This window comes from Cydia pomonella, chromosome 7 (genome assembly GCF_033807575.1).
Source record: "Cydia pomonella isolate Wapato2018A chromosome 7, ilCydPomo1, whole genome shotgun sequence".
Taxonomy (NCBI): domain Eukaryota; kingdom Metazoa; phylum Arthropoda; class Insecta; order Lepidoptera; family Tortricidae; genus Cydia; species Cydia pomonella.
In genome coordinates, this window is record NC_084709.1 from 12,978,209 (window position 1) to 12,997,343 (window position 19,135).

Here is a 19,135-nt window from a genome sequence, read left to right on the forward strand (position 1 = left end):
AAAAGCTTGGCGTTTGGAGTTTGGCGTCTGTTCAAGGCTAAAGCTAGGGACGTCAAATCAATACCTAACCTAATGAAATAGGCTTGTTCCCTACGCATTCACGGAATAATCTTATTTCAGATCTAGGGCACAGAATTATATTGGTAAAAAAACTTAGCTAAAGCTGTGCTTGTGGCTTTAGCTGTAGCTTTGGCTGTGGCTTTTTTGCATTTCAGCCTGACAAACAACTTGTGTTGTGTGATTCAAGAGTGAAAAGTTTAACCCCTACCCTCCCATTCATAAACGCGCTATAAGCTCAGTTAATTTATATATTATCTTTTTATCCGACCTTCATTTACCTAGCGTTATCCCAGCCTTTGCCAAGGTCCGCTTTCCTACTTGCTTTCCTCCATTTTGCGCGATCCCGGGCGTCCTCTCGTGTGAGCCCGTTTACGCTCATATCTGCTTTCACGACATCGAGCTATCGCTTTTTTGGGCTGCCGTGGTGTCGGAGGCCGGCTAGAGCTAGATGAGGGCATATATTTCCTACGTAGTCAGCTGGCCTGCGAAAAACGTGGCCGGACCACCGGAGGCGACATTCTTGGAGCTTCTCCGCTACGTCACTGACTGCGAGGCTGCCACGGATGTACTCGTTGCGAATGCGGTCAGCGCGCGTAACGCCGCACATCCACCACAGTATCTTCCTCTCTGTAATGCGAAGCTCTTGACGTACGTAGACGTAGTGTAGTTACCAACAACAACATACATAATTCACCGATGGTAGACCTTATGTCGTTGCAATAAGACTTACGAATGGTCGACTAACTGTGTCGATGGAAGTATTGTACATAGCTACTGACTTGGGCTAGCTAAACAAGTCGAATTATTGATTTGGTCGTTGAAAGCATTTCCTAATCCAATTTCTGTGTCCATATAATACAATATATTTTATTTGACATTACTGTTATGGCTTTATAAGTAATTGAACAACTGTGGCCTTCATTGGTAATAAATGGTATTCTCTATAATCACTTAATTAGCTAAATGAAGGCGTTCTTGAATGTATTTTCAAAATATACCCCCATTGGTCCGGGGTTCGAATCCCGGTAAGGGGGTGCCGTTCAATTTTAATACAAACTTTTAGCATAATTTCATTTAACTACTATTGAAACTCATAATAAAAATTATGTATAAAAACAAAACATATAAAGTTGTTAGTCATACTAATTTAATGACAAAATGCTCTATAATCATAAAAACATTCTTCATAACAATCCTTAGGAATAATTTTACTTGTTATAACATACATTTCGTATAATAATTAAAATATAGTACTAAATTTTGACGAATGGTGACATAGTGTTCTATGATATAAATAAATATTATAAGACATTATTACACAAATTGACTAAGTCCCACAGTAAGCTCAATAAGGCTTGTGTTGAGGGTACTTAGACAACGATATATATAATATATAAATATTTATAAATACATAAATACATAGAAAACACCCATGACTCAGGAACAAATATCCATGCTCATCACACGAATACATGCCCTTACCAGGATTTGAACCCGGGACCATCAGCTTCGTAGGCAGGGTCACTACCCACTAGGCCAAACCGGTCGTCAAACTATACTTGGTGTCAATCAAACTATAAAATTATACAACAATCTACCTTTTCAACTTCAAAGCTGGTCGCCATTAGGTACGACGACGAGCGAAGCGAGGAGGAGTGTTAGGTAGAACTGCGACCATATGGGCAGAACCATATGTCTCGGAAAATGTATTTTTGCTGGTTCATTTTCACTAGGCGTTTATATGAAGTTTATCTGAATCCCTTAGGAACCACAGAGGTTCCAACTCACACTGGCCGCTGCTTTGCGGTAAAATGATATATGTCGACAGACGTAAAGTACGGATGTAGGTCAGTTTGACGCTTAGAAAAATCGATTATGTTCCATGCAAATATAATGTTTAAGTTTTTTTTTTTATTAATTAGTAATTCAGTGTGGTTAAACTTTCAGCAAACTCAATCAAATAAATAAAGTTTATGAACGATTTGCCGTGGTTTGATTGTGAAACCACACCTTCAATATTATGCTGTTGGTTTTCATGAATAAAAAACGTTCTGAGTATAAAATAGTATACAGAGTGAACATTATACTGGTTGCCTGTTATGCAAATACATTACTATGCTACTAAACTATAATTACTTTCGAAATTATGCAATTCGTTTTTATTGTATTTGTTTTTATACCAAATCATAATTTCTGCATATCAAAATTATGCAATTCAAATTATGAAAAATGAAATTTCGCAAATTGTTATTATTAAAAACATTACACACCCCCGGTAAGGGCATTTATATGTGTGATGAACACAGATATATTTTGTTCCTGAGTCATAGGTGTTTTCTATGTATATGTTACTGTAAAAGCCCGAAGTACGGTAAAACCTAGGATATACCGGTAAGACCTAGGTTTTACCGATGCCGATCGGTAAAAGCCCGAAATGTGAGATAATTATTGTTCACTTCGGGCTTTTACCGACATGAATTTGGTAAATCCTAGGTCTTACCACGGCGACCGGTAAAGGTTGAATCATCCACTGGTTCTTGACATTATTAGATGAAAATCTTGTATCAGTGTAAGGGGCGTTACATGTAGCGCCATTTAGAGTGATGCTTCGTATTGTTTCGGCTATTTTACTAGTCATATAGATCTAGGTCTTTCGGTTTTGCTGAAGGTGATAGTGAACTCTACTCACTGCAAATTCGAGAGCCGTGAGTAGGGATGTAGAAGTCCTGAGAGCAGAGTAATGTGTGTCACATACCCTTTGTAAGCAATATGCCCAGTTGGTGGGAATTTTCGGGCTGTAGCTAGCCGCTGTAATGGGTAACAGAAACGCGTTCCGTATGTGCTTTGTTTTCCAGATGACTAGGGTGCACTGCATGATGCAGAGATTATCATATCGCGAACGGTTGGCATCTTGACTAGGTACCAAGGTTTAGGTATAGTTTACAGTAAAAACAAATTAGGTATCTATTAATAGTTTTCGCCTGTTGAAGCGACTATGGCTGGGTGATCAAATGACACCCAGATGCTTTCAATTAAATCATTTTATTTTAATTAAATAACCTTTTGCGAAGCGTGGGTCATGGTAGTGGTTCGTAAGGGAGAGAAATAAGCCTGTCTGGTTCCGTGGTATGTTGGTACTCCCCTGTCATGCTAGATGGTCGTACCGAGGGCCGTTGGTTAGCCAGGAACGTCCTTAAGCGCCGTGGACAGCTGATGTGGATGCGAATGGAGGCCTCTGCGTCCCTAGGAACTATTGGTACGGCCGGTCGGAACAAAGGAACCGCGCCGCTAAAGGGTTATATGAACCGGAATCTTACAGCTCTATTATGTAAGACTGCTGTCGACCGAAAGTGCGATTTTGTGTCTTAAGCAAGCTGTCAGGTACTACAAGGACAGGAACACGCCGATCTATGCGTGCTTTTTGGACTTGTCAAAGGCGTTTGACCTGGTTGTGTACAAGCTTATAAAAACGGCGATTCCATTGAATATGTCGCGTTGCTTAAACATTGGTACAACAGCCAGGTCAACCGAGTGAGCTGGGCGGGAGAGGAGTCTGACGAGTACAAACTACAATGTGGAGCGAGACAGGGAGGGCTAACATCCCTTCTCCTTTTCAACGTCTACGTAAACGAGTTGATCGAGGCACTCAGCAGGGCACATGTCGGTTGCCATACAGGTGATGTGTGTTTTAACAATATAAGTTACGCTGACGACATGGCGTTGCTGGGGCCTTCGGCTGACGCGGTAGGATGGTCTAAAATAAAACACGGCCCAAAGTCAGCTTGTTATATTCAAAGCTCGTAAGTATAACCCGTCTACGGAGCCGGGGATCATGTTGTGTGGCGTACCCCTAAAAGTTGTAGATCGCTTTAAGTATCTGGGGCATATACTTACAACTGAATTGAATGACGATCTGGATCTGGAAAGGGAGAAAAGAGCGACGGCAGTTAGAGGCAATATGCTTGCCCCCAGGTTCGCACGGTGTAATACATCAGTTAAATTGACGCTCTTTAGAGCTTACTGTCAGACTTTTTACATGTGCAGCCTGTGGGTGAAGTTTACACAACGAGCCTATAACGCATTGCGCGTTCAATATAATAACATCTTGAGGATGCTGTTGCGGCTGCCGAAGCACTGCAGCGCATCCGGCATGTTCGCTGAGGCGCGAGTAGATGACTTTTTTGCCATCAGGCGGAAAAGAATCGCCTCCATGCTGACACGGGTGCGCGGCAGCAGCAACAGTCTACTCAAGGTGTTGGCCGAGCACCTCGACTGCCATGTTATAAAGTTTTGGGTGGAGGTGGCAATTGGGAGAGCGAAATAGAGTATGGTAACCTGCGCCCCTACTCTCCACACATCTTAGTGTTTAGTTATAAGTTCTTTTTTTATTTTACTCTTAGTACCTAATTAGCATAGTTTTAAGTTTATACTAATAATCGTTATGGATCAGTGATCTGAAATAAATGGTTTAAAAAAAAAATTCATACCCAGGGGACGAGACGAAACTTAAATACGTCCTTTTCTACATATTAAAGGTTGTGTTAAACTATTTACTTTTATACCTAACATTTTATTCTGTAAGAAAAGGAGACACTTGACCTGTCCGACGCGTCGCGTATGATGTCACGGCGCGAAGCTCATGAACGCGACCGCACAGGACCGGACTCTAAAGCGACAGAGATGTCAGTGGGTCGCATCGAACGCCTAGGATTGAATGTGCCCCTCCCGAAGACTGAAGCAATTGTCTTCGGGGGACCTGGAAGGACGCTACCTGAGGACTTAACTATAGATGTTGCAGGTGAGAGGGTTCCGGTCAACTCACACATGAAGTACCTGAGTCTTGTTCTTGACCGGATGTGGAATTTAGAACAGGTTAGCGCCCCGAATCGTGGGTGCTGCCTCAGCCCTTAGCCGGCTATTACCAAACGTGGGTGGGCCGAAAACCCCTTGTCGGCGCCTGTACGTGGGTGTTGTTCGGAGCATGGCCTTGTACGGGTCAAGAATTTGGGCAGACAGGCTCTTGGCTAAAGCCAAGCCTTTCCTAAGGAGTCCGCTGAGGGTGGTGGCCTTGCGCATAATAAAGGCATACCATACGGTGTATTTCGCGGTGGCGTGAGCCCTGACAGGCACTCCACCCCGGGAGCTGGAAACTAAAATGATAGCTGGAAATTACCGTATGAGAGCAGAGCCCAGAGCGCGTGGAGAACGCCTCGACCCAGAGGAGGTGAAGAGAGAGCAACGACAGGCTGTCAAGAGACTGAGGGACCGCTGGAAGAGTGACCTGGAGGATTCCTTCTATGAAGTCCGCAGTATAGGGGCTCTCCTCCCGTCATTCAACCATTGGCTCGATAGAGAACACGGGGTGCCCAGCTACAGATTGACGCAGGTAACAACCGGATACGGTTGCTTCGGTCATTACCTGCATGAAATTAAGAGAGAACCAACGACAATCTGCCATGACACGGCCCAGCACACACTTGAATCGTGCAGGCGATGGGTTGTGGTATGCCAAAACATGGTGGTGGCAGGGGAAATCACGAGTGGGGACATCTCGCTGCACGACGTCGTGTCAGCCATGTTGCGCAGCAAGAGGGCATGGAAGGAAGTTGAGGCCTTTTGCGAATCTGTGATTTCCCAAAAGGAAGCAGCGGAGCGCGCAGATAGTGCAGATGCGCTACCGCTCCGGTGTAGGCGAAGAGGGAGGGTATCCTCCCTAGGTAGGCAATATGCCCTAGCCAACAGCTAGTTCCTCCCCCTCGTAGAGCCAGTGGATTGGGGGCCCACACGGAACGGCTCTGCACGTGTGGGAGGAGAGCCACGCGTCCTGGTACTCTTCCTCATTGGCGCGGGTGTCCAACACAGGTCGGTCGGGCTGCCGAGGGGCGTCGCAGATAGAATGCCGCAAGCGATCCCATGACGCTCCCATAACGGCAAAGAGGATGACACCGCAGGGGATGTTAGTGGGTATTCCCCTCCCCTTCCTCTGGCTTACAGAGGGAGTAACGGGAGGAGTGAGTCCCACATACCACCCCCCAATGGGCTTCCCCAGCCCGGGGTGAGATGCGTAAATGCATTTACCCCTGCGTCAAAAAAAAAGAGGACAGGGAGAACACGCTTATCATTCATGCTGTTGCTTTCCAGAATAACTACCCCGCGTGACCCTCACGTGACCCCGTCGCCTCTAAATGGCGATCCAAGTATGCCCCGTAGAATCATGCGTCCATCTGGTCAAGAGGTGTTAGTTGCACCACCCACACCGACCCCCGAAAATTCCAGCAAAATGCAAAGGGCATTCATTATTACTCGTGCTGGAGTTCCAAGAGGCGATGGCCTCGCTCAGTACTGCCTGAGCTCCAGCGCGGTCCCTCGCCTTTGCTTTTTGCGACGCACTCGCTTAGGCGTACTACCCGTCGTCGTTGCGCTACGAGCTACTGACTACTCTAATGTTATAAACTATACATGTTTAAAACAATTTGGAAAGCAACAAATTACTCTAAAGGCAACTTTCTCTTCACTCTTGGGAAATTTCCGAGCATATTCTTGGGAATGTTCTCGCGAGAACTTTCTCGAGTACTTTCTCGGCATTTTCTTTGTCCGTTTATTGAAGGAAACATACTTATTTATTAGGATAATATTCCTTTTTTTGCTCAAATTAAATCCGTATGTGTGTTTTATTTATATTAGTAAAGCGACCTGGTCTCGAAACAATATTTTAAACTTAATAGAGCAAATTTCTCATTTCGCGATACGATAATCTCTGCATTAAGCAAAGCACCCTAGTCATCTGGAAAGCGAAGCACATATGGAACGTGTTTCTGTTACCCATTACAGCGGCTAGCTACAGCCCGAAAATTCCCACCAACTGGGCATATTGCTTACAGAGGGTATGTGACACACTGTACATTACTCTGCTCTCAGGACTTCTACATACCTGCTCACGGCGTTCGAATTTGCAGTGAGTAGAGTTCACTCTCACCTTCAGCAAAACCGAAAGACCTAGATCTATATGACTAGTAAAATAGCCGAAACAATACGAAGCATCACTCTAAATGGCGCTACATGTAACGCCCCTTACACTGATACAAGATTTTCATCTAATAATGTCAAGAACCAGTGGATGATTCAACCTTTACCGGTCGCCGTGGTAAGACCTAGGATTTACCAAATCCATGTCGGTAAAAGCCCGAAGTGAACAATAATTATCTCACATTTCGGGCTTTTACTGATCGGCATCGGTAAAACCTAGGTCTTACCGGTATATCCTAGGTTTTACCGTACTTCGGGCTTTTACAGTAACATATATAAGTATTTATTTATCTATATACGTATGTATATCGTCGCTTAGTACCCAAGCTTTGTTTAGTTTGGGGCTAGGTCGATCGGTGTAGAATTGTCCCCAAATATTTTTATTTTATTTTATTTATTTATTTATTTATACATTATTTTTATTGCGTTTTATTTTATTGTTTTTAAATATTTTTTGGAAGCGTGTGTTAATAAATTAAAAGCTTTTTAATTTTATTTTATTTTATTCCCTTTATTCATTTAAAATCTTAGATAAGGTTATTTATAATATGAATATAAAAGTAAAATATAAAAACTCTTACAAAACAATACAAAAGATATAAAAACATTATAAAAAACCTAACCTAGGGTGCTGCCGGCAGCGGGGCAGGGCCCAAGCTGCCGGTGGTCAGGGCTGCAGAGAGAGGAACCGCCGGACTAACCCCGCCGTGTCCAAGATCACCCCCTTCTGCATCTGACCCTTGATCCAACCACCTAGCGAGAGTCTCTCAAGGTGTTATTTTATTTATTATTGGGGCAACCGCACCTATTCGATTTTATATGCAAATACGTGGGGCAAACTGAAAGTTTTTATAATACAGAAAACTGTAGTTAATTAGGCCGTCAATCTTAATTTAAGGCCCAGTAAGTTTATGTTCTTCTCTCACTCTCACGGAGCGTAACCGCGAGGGAGGTGGAAGTGCGTGACCGGGAGCGCGGACCATGCAGATATCATGTTTTTTAATTTTAATTTTTTGTGTCTAATTTAAAAAAGTTATCGATAAGTTCCCTCAAATATGATATTGACGTTTTTAGAACCAATTTTCATATTGTTAGCTTTTGTGCATAATTTGTTACAATCTTTTAAAGTGCATTTTAAACGTGTTTGTGATTTTTTCTATCGAGTGTAAGTCAAAAACATAGGATACGAATCGATACAGCCCCGTGCGAAAGGCCTCAAGATTGCTGATTAAATTTATGGCAGCCGTATTATGATCCAAAAAGCGCTACGACTTTAAACGCTTATAAACTCCATTTTCAGAACCTACTGCACCTTAATATGTGCAGAATGATATTTAAATAATTAATTTCGCTATTGTGCGTCTCGTTCGCGCCAATACGTGGACAGAAAAGTACGAGATATTTAAATGTCATCCGGCCCAATTCTAAGAATGAGATACGATAACGATAAGTTCTGGTTTAGATATCATTTGTATCTCGTATAATTGACAGAAGCAACTCGATTCGGACAACCATCGTCACTTTGACGTTAGAAATATCGTAGATAGATCTTATTGGGATCACAGCGGAATCGAAATAAATGTCAAGTTTGACATGTCGTTTAGTTATCGATATATTCTGTTATCTATATGTATTGGATCTAGCCAAAATATATTAGTACCAGGCTGTTTGTTTATCAATTAGTCGTTTCCAATTCAAACATACACTGTACGAATTTCCCTTGTTTTGATACCATTTTAGTTTCAATTTTTTTTTTGCTTGTAGAAGATGAATAATCAATAAACAAACAGCCTATAGAACTAATATATTTTGGCTTAAATCTAAAGACCACCTATCTTCTTAGCAAGTTCATCTTAGTTTACAAAAGCCTTTGTCTTTGTTTCTAAACAATTTCACTTCTTCAAACAATTTACCAAAATTGTTTATCCGTTACCCCCGGCGCCACCTAACAAAAGACTAGACGCTCCGCATGTTACATAAGCGTAGCAACTGCGTAGTAGCCTTTTGCGTAGCAGCGAGACGTAGCGTAGCGGGCCGAGAAACGTGCTACGAATCACGTAGAACCGGAGTAAGAGTTCGGACAAGGAGTCGTATTCAGAATTAAAAATAAGATGCCAATATCTTACCGAACTTCGTGTATTCCTGTCGCACTTAAGAGGGAAGAATATCTTTGCGATCCTAACGAAATAACGGTACTTTCTCTATGAAGTTTCCATTTCGGGAGAAAACGTTTTCCAATAACTAAACATTTTCTCTTTATATATGGCCGAGTATGTGGTATATTTTCCTCATAACTAATTATATGAGTGCAAACGTGACGCGTTAAGTTTGATATGATATTGAAATGATATTTTTAAATTCTGTGGGGCGAGAGTATGTAAGCGCGAAAGTGACGGGCATAGTGCCACCGCAGAATCAGGTAATTGCCTCATCACGTATAACAACCGCACGTAAGATTGGGATATAGGTTTGACCTTGATGTTTATTACGTGAGGAGACGGTAATAGTATTTTATGCAACCGTTGTATAAAGAGGGTTGAAAAAGGCGAGTGGCGTGGGTTAGGGTAAAGAAATACGCCACGAGCATTTTTGACCTACTTATACAACGTTGTATACAATACTTTTTATACAAAACTTATAAATAAAATGCAAAATTAATTTTAAAAACTTTAAAAGCGCGGGATACTTCAAAATGAAAAGCATTGTCTATGGTGAACTTTGTTTTTCATTGACGTTTGCTAGACGATGGTGACATTATAAACATAACTTTTGTAAGTTGGCAGCAATACACTAAGATTGAAAACTGTATTAACATCGATTTTGTTAGGTTGGTAGCCATTAATCGTAGAATCGTTTTAGCGATTTTAAAACACAAGTGTTGTTATGAGGCTTATGAGGAATAGACAATATAGAGTTTTCCTCAAATCTATTATGTATGTTCTTATATAAGTGTTTATGAATGTATAAATGACAGATAACCAGGGTTATAGGGGGAGATATTTTTATTTTTCATATGTGTTTCTCAAAGCGTTTCAACCGTCAGCTCCATATATACAACATTGTAAGTCAGGTAAACACTTGCAAATATTAAGTTTTACTAAAACTTATTAATAATCTCCATACATTTTGAGATGACTTGTTGTTGGGTTGTTTTTAAATGTATCCGCGGGTGTTTCTCAGAGCGTTTCAACCGCTGACAGTCTCCTGTTTATGTCGAAGTTCTCCAAGATTTATATACCATTTTTGGTTACGGTAAACTAGTACCTTTCTTATTTAATATAAGCAAAACTGACCCACCGATCTTCTATAACTTCATCATAAATGTGGGCAGGGGACTGTCAGCGGTTGAAACGCTGTGAGAAACGCCCATAGAGTGAGCATTCTAAGTTTGGTTGTACCTCTATGCTTACAGTAACAAGTTTCGTGAGATTATTTTATTCAAGTCATCACCCTGTCACCTAAATTCCATGGAATTATTTACGATTATTTTGTTAGTTAGTGCGACATGTTACATGGTGGTTTAAATTAAAAATTCTTAAAAAAAAATTAAAAGTTAGGTTTGCAAACCTAAATAAATAAATGCAAACATCATTCTGTATGCAAAATTACGTCAGTTTTGCGTCATCCGCATGAATTCCAACCACCACCACCAGCCAGTTTTCAGTTTTGACGACCAGTCTGGCCTAGTGGGTAGTGACCCTGCCTATGAAGCCGATGGTCCCGGGTTCAAATCCTGGTAAGGGCATTTATTTGTGTGATGAGCACGGATATTTGTTCCTGAGTCTTGGGTGTTTTCTATGTATTTAAGTATTTATACATATTTATATATTATATATATCGTTGTCTGAGTACCCACAACACAAGCCTTCTTGAGCTTACTGTGGGGCTTAGTCAATTTGTGTAATAATGTCTTATAATATTTATTTATTTATTTATTTATTTAATTGTTCGAGCCCTGCAGATAACACTAGAGTAGAAAAGCAATCCGACGAGTTTTCAAATGTTAGAGTCTGACCTGCATGTCTGCAGCTAACTCTGCATGGCATTTGAAATGACAAAGTCTGGCAATGTCATCATTAATAAATTGAATTGAATTAATATCAAATTATTTTAAGTCGGTGCAAAGCTAGCTCAAACTGACTCTGTGTAATGTGGCAAAAATTTTCAACAACAATCCAATTTTTGGTAGCAGTTTAAGATATATTGTGGTTAGCCTGACGAGGTTAGGAAAATAATTACAATTTAAGGATGACTCATGCTAGACCGGGCCGGGGCCGGGCCGGAGTTTCCGTTTGCTATGGAAAGCACCACGTGATCACTGGTCACCTGTCATACAAGAGTAAACGCCGGAAGCTCCGTCTCGGACCCGGCCCCGTCTAACGTGAGTCATCCTTTAATAAACTTTGCCTCCCATGTTTTTTTAGATACGCAGATAATCACTTCTAATGCACAAATAAATGTCAGCCACTAAGAGTACGAATGATCGATTGGAAATCCATGTCAACGACTTATCGGTCTTCAACCAGTGTTGACCTCGTCGTAAACGCCATGACCAAGGCTGACTATACGAATAGACAGCTCATGTTTTAACTGTATTTATAATATATGCTGGGTCAATAGAAATCGTAAAAGTGTAAACGTGTGTGTTAGTCTTCAAAAGCGCGTAATGTTGTGCGATATACAATATGACGAGCTTTTGAAGACTAAAGACATTCTAAGTATCAAAAATATAAGGTAAAATTTACATTCATTTTAAGTATGGCATCTAAGGACTGACCAGCCTTCTATGTCTGTGTGCAACTGTTTTGTGCCATGTTTAAAAGGAAATTATTGTGGTTATTTACTAATATTTTAGGTAGGTGTGTACAAGTATTGATATACTTACTAGGAGGTCCCAACCCTTTCTCAATTTGTAACACAATGATTGTGACCAATTAACGATTTTCATTTTCACTAATATTGTAGGTAAATGCAAAAGCAAGCTCTCTGCCCGATTTGCACTTTAAGGTACGTCAAATACGATATCAATCGGATATGTTGGTGTCAAAAGTGACGTTTCTTCAAACAAAAAGGTAACTTTTGACATATCCGATCCAAAGCGTATCTAGATCTAATATTTGACTAAGATCTTGATCTAATTTTTGTACCATTTGGCGTTGAAACTCTAGGTCCATGGGGTCCCAGCGCGCACAAGTTTTTTGGAGAAATCGCGAAACGTCTGGTTGACGTAACTGGTGACCGAAGAGCTGGCGGCTTCCTCGCACAACGTATCAGTATTGCGATACAACGAGGAAATGCCGCCAGCATCCTTGGTACAATGCCTCAAGGGCCTATTTTAGATATAAGCTAGTTATAGTAATCATCTGTATATATCCATTATGTATATTGTTATCTCAATAAATATATTTTGATGATATTTGACTTATCTTAAACTTCAAATCGAGCCAAAATGACCCCGTAGATTTATTTTACAAACAACTCGTGACTCGTCATAACGTATTTATACAACATGTCTTTATACTTATTAAAATTGTACTTGTTGTTGTTACGGCATATGAAAATATTATATAACTAAAGGCATTACAATGTGTCTTTACACTTCATAAAAATTATATTTTAACAGGTAATATTTCCATTAAGATTGAGATTAAATTATAATATACCAAAAACAACGTATCATAAAAAATTCGTTATGCTATTTAATGTTATATCAAGTGGCATTATAGCAAGTGTATGATAGTTTTTTATGATTAAACTAAACATTACACACCCATTTTCTAGCAATCGTCGCGCAATTACTTTACCAATAGCCTGAGTAATGTCGTAAACCTATAGTTTTACTCTTGTTTGAATTTATAAGTTACTTATATTGGGACCGTGCGAAGTGCGTGGTGGGGGTAAGTAAAGCGATCCCAGCGCATAAGGTGGTAAAAATTTGAACTAACTGCGGATAGCGTCTTTAACATTTCGTACAATTATATGGCTCGAGATGAAACTTTGATTTACGATTACTCCTGAAATATTCATTTAAATTGTATGGTGTAAGGGACCAATGTAATCTGTATGAAATGCTTAATATAACTGACGTATTTATTTTGATAATTGTTAATAATGTATCCATGTAAATAGCTTTGCAAATGCCACATATTACGTGATCTTTTTCTAGAAGTTAAGAATGGATATAGTAAGTTATCCTTAAAAGATAGACATTTCACATCGCGGACTTTTTTGTAGACCTATGAATGAGAAACAACCCCACCATACATTGTGTTGTTATAGCTCAAACGGATTAGGCAGCGTTTTCGATTAAAGCTCCTAGCCAGCGTGATTTTTTCCGACAACATCGTTATATTTCAAACAAAGAGCAATTCCTAGCTGAGCAACTTTTCAAATCTCGAATTTTTGAAGCTATGTTTCTGTCGCGCTGCGGTGGGCGGGAGCCGGAGCTATCTAAGTGTGAGTGCGCGCACACAGACGCGAGACTCGTGCGCTCGCTCATTGCGCGCCGTTCCGTCGACATCGTCCGCGAGCCAGACGGAATTTATTCTGCGCTGCCCGACGCAAGTTGTTTTTGTTGTTACCACGTAATATTGTTTTTCATTTTTATATTATACTGTATCTATTACACCCTAATACCAAACACCCTATCACTTTTACTAAATGTATTTTACACCTATAATGACGAAATAATAAATGATTGATTGATTGATTTATATTAATTACCATATAGGTAAAAACTGCAAAAAAGAATGATGTCTCAGCTTCGGTTGTCGTCGTACAGTCAAGTGCAAAAATATGTATCGAAAGAATCGTCTCATAAATATGGTACTACGCTCTTATTACACTGGAATAAGATGCTATGGGACATATTTTTGAGTAAGATGTGTACACCCATATTTTTACACTTGACTGTACCTATCCGTATTAGTAAGTTGGGAGTGATCATGGTGTGTTGTGAAATTTTGTAAGTAGGTATAAATATACCTATGGTTAAACTACAATCTATTTAACTTGTAGTACGATGGGGCTAAACTTGGGCCGCCTTATTGAAGAACGTATCGCAATGACAATCTGGGTAAAGTATGTTGGGATAATGCCGGATAATTTTGGGACCAATTGAGAGAACTCGTGAAAAAATGTTTTTTCGAGATCTCAACACGTGACAGATTCTTGAAGTACGTAGCGAATCGTTAAATAATAACCGTAGATTCGACCTGAATTTTGGTAATCTTCAATATAGAACGGTTTTAGTTTTGTACCTGTGTAAAGATGAGACATAATTTTTTTTAGGGTAACGAGTGTTTTGCCATCAAGGGAGAACATTGGATGGTGAAAAAAACTTGCTTCTTAAGGAAAGAGAATAAGGTATCACAAAGAAATAGGTCCGGTGTCTACCCTTTTGTATCCGATCTTAACCCGGATACAAAAATTGGTAAAATTGTGGCTCTTAAACTTTGATACCTATGTCATAAGGCAATTTGATAAGTAAACAATGTGCTAAGAAACCTCTTATTGTAAGGTTTACCCGAAGTAATAAAAAAAAAACCACTAAAATAATAGATACGTTGCGTAGTTTTGACAATTTAAGATTTCGTGAACTGTACAGGTTTAGGGAAAGTGTAAATGTATTGTTTATTGAATGGAATGTACTGGAAGATATGAAGTACTTAAGTAGGAGGGACAAAAATCAAAATAAAAAATAATCGTGCCCAGTCATTTTTAATGAAGGTCGCAAAAAAAATAAGAATCAAACTTAGAAATCAAAAAAACTAAGTAGTTCTTTAAAAAGGTCAAGGTCACTGAGAGCCCATCTTGAAGTATGGAAAATAATTAAAATTGCGATTTTGTTGGTTTAATTTTGCAATTATGTATATATATTTATTCTTTTTTTTTTGATAAAATGTAAGGATCGTATGTAAAGAGTAAAGTAAATATAGGAAAAGAGAGCCCTCTTGAAGCATTTTAAGGAAACTAATTTCGAAGCCCTATCTCTATTTTTTATCCGAAACTAGCAATGTATGTATGCGTGCACATCTACATATGCATCCGCATGTGTAGGTACTTTATTGCGAAAAATTGCTCATTTGCTATCTATTTTACTCGATTTTGTTATAAATTTCAACATGTATCATCATCCCTATACAATATAAATACTATTTATTGCACACCTCAATAAAAGAAAACAATACAAAAGAAAACATACACATAAGCACAGGTAAACAACATGCGGTCTTATCGCCAAAAGGCAACCTTTGGGTTGCGGAAATTAAAAAAATTACATTATCAGTAACCGTCGCGCTGGTAGTGGTAGGTACTGGATAAAAATAATGGTACGAAAGTGTGATCAAGAAAACAATAAATGTGATAATTAAGGTCAGTAGTTAAATTGAAGAAAATTTAAAGTTTGATAATCACTGCTGTTTTTTAAATAGGTAAAGATCTGATTGTTTCTGGTCCGATCTTTACCTGGAAGGGTCAAGATCGGATATCGGTCTACAGCAGTGCTAGGTCTGTTAACACAATTACAAAAACGAGTTTCATCACAATACGCAAAATAAATTACAGAGCGAAGATCGGATAGAAGGAAGAATTCGCGAAATTTACCTTGCTCTCTGTGATTGCACATAGCACAAGCCCGACTCCCTGAGCGACGCGGGGACACTGACAGTCGAGGCGCAATGAAATGGCGTCTTACACAATGTTGCCAACATTAAAAAATAAAGCCAAATTAGGGGGAAATGAATGTCCTACGTTCTTCACCCGCATCCGGTATTTACCCAACATACCTTAATCGTTGAACCGCCGCATTTCAAAATGGCCCTTATTTTGATATCGGCTAGCCGTAATGTAATACGGCGAATTATACAATACGACTGCGATACTTATAATTATAAAAATCCCCTCGTCAATGTAATTTCATTAAATTTGCTATCTAGTGGCAAACATCAAAGTAGTTATCTTTTACTTGTGACGCACAAGTGTGAGCAATGTAAAATACTATATTTCTAAAAAAAATTGCCTACTACGTAATAAAAGAAAATGTGATTATTAAATTATAATACGAAAGGTGGTCAAATCGCAAAATGCTGTCGTTTTATTTAAAATAATGAAATAATTAGACCAGTTCCGAAAGTACCGGGAAATCCCGGTTCTTTAAAACAGTACCGGTTCTGCAATCCCTAATAAGGATGTTATGCCCATCACTATTCCTTCTGTGTACGTATATTTAGAAACTGTCTCCGCCTCCAATTCGTGCGATAAGGACAACTGCAGCTCGGACCGAAATTCACTCGCAAAAAACTCAAAAATCGAGGTTTCGCTCTCGACTGTTTCCTCCTCCAAAACGCAACTAATCATTATGAAATTTTGGAAATTGCAAGAGAAAGAAATAATCTATGCCGCTATGTTTTGATTTTTTGGATATTTTTTGTCATATTTGTATACTGTGCCTTTTTTTACAGCCAATTCAATTTCGCCGTTTTTGCGATTTTCGAGGCGCTGTATCTTTCTTCAAAATAAAATAATCCAAAAAAGCAAAACATAGCGGCACAGATATTGATGATATTGATCTTATTCGAAAAAATCACTGCTCTAGGTTAAAAATCCAGGGAGGAATCAGTCGAGAGCGTTTGTATGGAAAAATCGCAACTAGGAATTCCTCTTAACAAATTATATACTTAAGCCTTCCTCAAGAATCACTCTATTGATAGATGAAAGTCGTATGAAAATCCGTTCAGTAGTTTTTAGTTTTGGAGTAGTTTTATAAGATGTAGTGAATTGACGTTTTCCCCTATAATTGCGGACACTAGGTTGCGTGACAGTCGTGCACGCTCCCAATATATTCCTAAAAATAACTTAGCCTGAGAATATTTACTGCCCTAATGCCGCCAACATTACAAAATATCTAATTAAAATAGAAAGAAATTTGTTATTAAATAATAACCTTCTTCACTTCAGAGATCGTCTTGATGATCGCAATCGCATACAAAGTAGCTAGTGTACCTGTCAATTTTTAAAATTGGAGTTTACCATTTGGAGAAGTATCTCATGTTTGGTAATGGTTTTTAGTCAACTAACTCCTATATTTTAAGTGTGGCAATGCTCTCTTCGGTAAAATAACAATTTATTAATAACTCATTCATTGTATATTGCTATCGCAATTTGCTGATTTATTTCACTTAAAGTACACATAAATCTAAACATTCCTTTTCAGCGATGATAAGCATATATCGATAAAATTCAAAATCTGATATTCATGTTCCGTGCCTTTGTGTACTTAATTACGCGTGCAACCAATGTGATTTCGTTCAAGTCTCGTAACATCAAAAGGAAATTCAATCGACTGAGTGTACCACAACCGAGTTACCAACATCTAACTATGTATAATGTACAAACACACTCCACTACAAACTCAGCTCAGAGTACGAAACATAATGTATAGGGCTAGTATTTACCACCAGAATTTTATTTTTCTTTTCCAGATATAAGTATGGGAGTTAAATATAAGTCCTCAGAGAAAACCAGATGCACTAAATATTTGCTAACCATTGGAAAAATATTCTTACGTTGTGCTAAAACGTAAATTGCATCCAATTCAGCAAGATTGTTAAATCATGTGAAGTCTAAATCCGTCTTCCGTGCGCGGTTGGTGCAGCTGGAAATGTACGCCGACCAGTTTATGGCTATGGTAATTACTTTACTATGTTTAGGTCTCTGTCTATCTATTTGAATGAAATCTCTTCTCTCTCTCTCTCTCTCTCTCTTAAAAGAAAACTGATTTCGATGTTAATTACAGACACGTTTTTTTAGTATCGTCGTGGATTTTTTCAGCACTACGGCCTACTTAACTTTTTAATTATGACAAAATATAAGTTACAAATTTTTGTTTTACTAATCTACCATATTGTAACGCAATTAGGTATTCGGCAAAAAATATACACTATCATTTTGTTTCTAATACATACTACAGTTATTTTAAGGGATAACGTATTTTTTGTGAAAATATAAAAGTAAAAAAAAGATGGATTTGTAAATGAAATATAAATGCTTTTAAAATTGCTTGCCCGGGCAAACAATTTCTAGACAACCCAAAATCACAAAGGAGCTGGGATAATATTTACTGTGATTTAACTTTCAATACTCTCCTAAACAACTGTACAGGTCCAGATCACGCGAGGCTTTTGGCGGTCGGAGCCCGGGAAGCCGGCTACTAATACTGGTACTTTCTTGGATCCGACCTGTCTAAGACTGGCTACAGGTTTGCGACTCGGGGTTTCGGTATGTACGCCACATATATGCTCTTGTGGCACGGGCGTGGACAAACTGGGACACCATGGATTATCTTGTCAAAAAAGTGCAGGTCGTTTTTCAAGACATGCGTCGCTTAATAACAAAATCCGTCGATCTCTTGCCACTATCAATGTGCCCGCTCTTCTGAGCCAACTGGTATTATCAGGGATGATAGCAAGAAGCATGATGCGGTGTCCTTGGTTCCGTGGACGGATGTTAGAGTGGGATGCTATCTGGCACCGTCCCATCTCCAACGGACTAATGTAAAAGCGGGCACAGCGGCGGAAAGCGCCGAAATTTTGAAACGTAATAAATATAGGAGCCTCGGAAGAGAGTACCATTTTGTACCATTTGGTATTGAAACTCTAGGTCCATGGGGTCCCAGCGCGCACAAGTATTTTGCAGAAAACGCGAAACGTCTGGTTGACGTAACTGGTGACCGAAGAGCTTACGGCTTCCTCGCACAACGTATCAGTATTGCGATACAACGAGGAAATGCCACCAGCATCCTTGGTACAACAACGCCTCAAGGGCCTATTATAGATATAATTAGTTATAGTAATCATCTGTATATACATATCTATATGTATATTGTTATTTTAAATAAAGAATGAGAATGCTTAAAATTATCTTATTAAACACCTACGTATAGTTGTACCAATGCTTGATTACATTTTTAGTTATATTAGTTAGTGGTTAGTTAACTGGAATATCAGCACATTCCAATTTTTTATAGGGTATTTGACATATGTGACTGCAT

General features: G+C 39.2%; 2 protein-coding genes across 5 annotated transcripts in view; both read right to left on the minus strand.

Annotated features, from left to right (window-relative positions):
- LOC133519888 (27 kDa glycoprotein-like) overlaps positions 1-19,135 on the minus strand; it is a 186,545-nt gene that overhangs the window by 56,979 nt on the left and 110,431 nt on the right. The window lies entirely within an intron of this gene.
- The window catches only part of LOC133519861 (protein FAM13A), a 37,868-nt gene that overhangs the window by 17,631 nt on the left and 1,102 nt on the right, over positions 1-19,135 (minus strand). The window lies entirely within an intron of this gene.